Source organism: Nematolebias whitei, chromosome 1, assembly GCF_014905685.2.
Source record: "Nematolebias whitei isolate Nwh7 chromosome 1, NemWhi1, whole genome shotgun sequence".
Taxonomy (NCBI): domain Eukaryota; kingdom Metazoa; phylum Chordata; class Actinopteri; order Cyprinodontiformes; family Rivulidae; genus Nematolebias; species Nematolebias whitei.
Window position 1 is genome coordinate 82,824,646 of NC_056498.1, and position 1,885 is coordinate 82,826,530.

Genomic DNA, 1,885 nt, shown 5'->3' on the forward strand with positions numbered 1-1,885 from the left:
CAGGTATTTATTTGTTTATTTTTACATAATTTGGGCTTCCAGCTCATGAAACCCAAGAAAACAGGATATAAAAAAAATTAGAATACTGTGGAGAAATCAGCCCAAATGTTGCAGGGCATGAATGTTTTAAACTGAGTGTGACACTAATCATCTACTAAACTCAAAGCACCTGCACAGGTTTCCCCAGGTGTCATTAAATTGCTTCAGTTTGGTTCAATTATCTCAGTTCGGTTCAATATGGGGAAGACTGCAGACATAACAACTGGCCAGAAGACCATCATTGATACTGTTGGATTTCATGTTTTATCTTTTATTATTATTTTAATCAAGCTTTAAATTTCATGTTATAAAATGTGTATGTGTCATTTTTTGAAGGGTTTTTACTACCTTACAATCATTTAAATATTAATCAGTTACTTTGCTTAAATAGAATCTTAAATTCTATCCATAGGATGGGGGAGTGGTGGCGCAGAGGTTAGAAGATGGGCTTGTGATCGGAAAGTCGCATGTTCACCACCCGGTACCAGCAACATCAAAATGTGGGTGGAAAAGTTGGAACACCACACCTCCCTTCACCCTCATTCACCCCACTCTGGGCTCCTGAGCAAGGCCCTTAACCCCTACCAACTGCTCCCTAAACAGGTCTCTCTTGAAAATGAGTTCTCATGGCTCAATGAGACTACCTGGATAAATAAAAAGTAAATGAAAAATGTAAGCCACAAAAGTTCATAGCTAAGGAGGCTGGCTGTTCACAGAGTGCTGTGTCCAAGCATATCAACGGAAAGTCTAGTGGAAGAGCAAAATGTGCAGGAGAAGATGCACCAGAAAAAGAGATGACCGTGGACTTCAGCAGATTATCAAAAAGAGAAGATTCCAGAATCTGGCAGAGATCCAGAAAGAGTGAAATGAGGCTTGAGCCACAGCTTCAAAAATCACCACATTCAGACGCATCCAGGAGATGGGCTACAACTGTCGGGTTCCTCGGTCCTCTTTTCCTATGGAAGTAAAGTGTGCCTTTTATTCGGAAATCAAGGTCCAAGGGTTTGGGGGAAGAAGGGTGAGGAACAGAACCCATACTGCTTGAGGTCCAGTGTGAAATATCCTCAGTCAGTCATGATTTGGGGGCAATGTCCAGTGCAGGTGTTGGTAAACTCTGCTTTCTTAAATCCAAGGTCACCGCAACAGTCTACCAGAATGTTTTAGAGGACTTCATGATTCCTTCTGCTGAGGATCTGTATGGAGATGCAGATTTCATCTTCCAGCAGGACCTGGCCCCTGTCCATGCCACCAGAAGCACCAAAACCTGGTTTGATGCCCATGCCACCGTGCTTGACTGGCCAGCCAACTCGCCGGACCTAAACTCCATTGAGAATCTATGGAGTATTCTCAAGAGGAAAATGAGGAGCACCAGACCCAACAACAAAGAAGAGCTGACAGCATCAAGGAAATCTGGGCTTCCATAACTCCCAGTCAATGCCGCAGGCTGATTGCCTCAATGCCACGTCGCATCGAGGCAGTGATTAAGGCAAAGGGATTCCCAACCAAGTATTGAAGACTGACATATTGTTTTGAAAGTACCATATTTTAATTGATTTGTTGTGATCCTAATTTCTTTCTTTTTTTTTTTCTGCAAAAACTGAGAAGTGTGGGCTGATTTTTTAACAGTATTCTAATTTTTTGAAATCCTGTTTTTGTGGGTTTCATGAGCTGGAAGCTCAAATTATGTAAAACTAAACAAATAAATACTAAATAAATCATTTAAATTGTGGGCCCTGAATCTATCATCTATTAAATATTAACTTTTTGAATGGAATTATGAAAGTTAAACAACTTTTCCATGATATTCAAATTTTTTTGGAAAGAGTCTGTACACACATACATATAT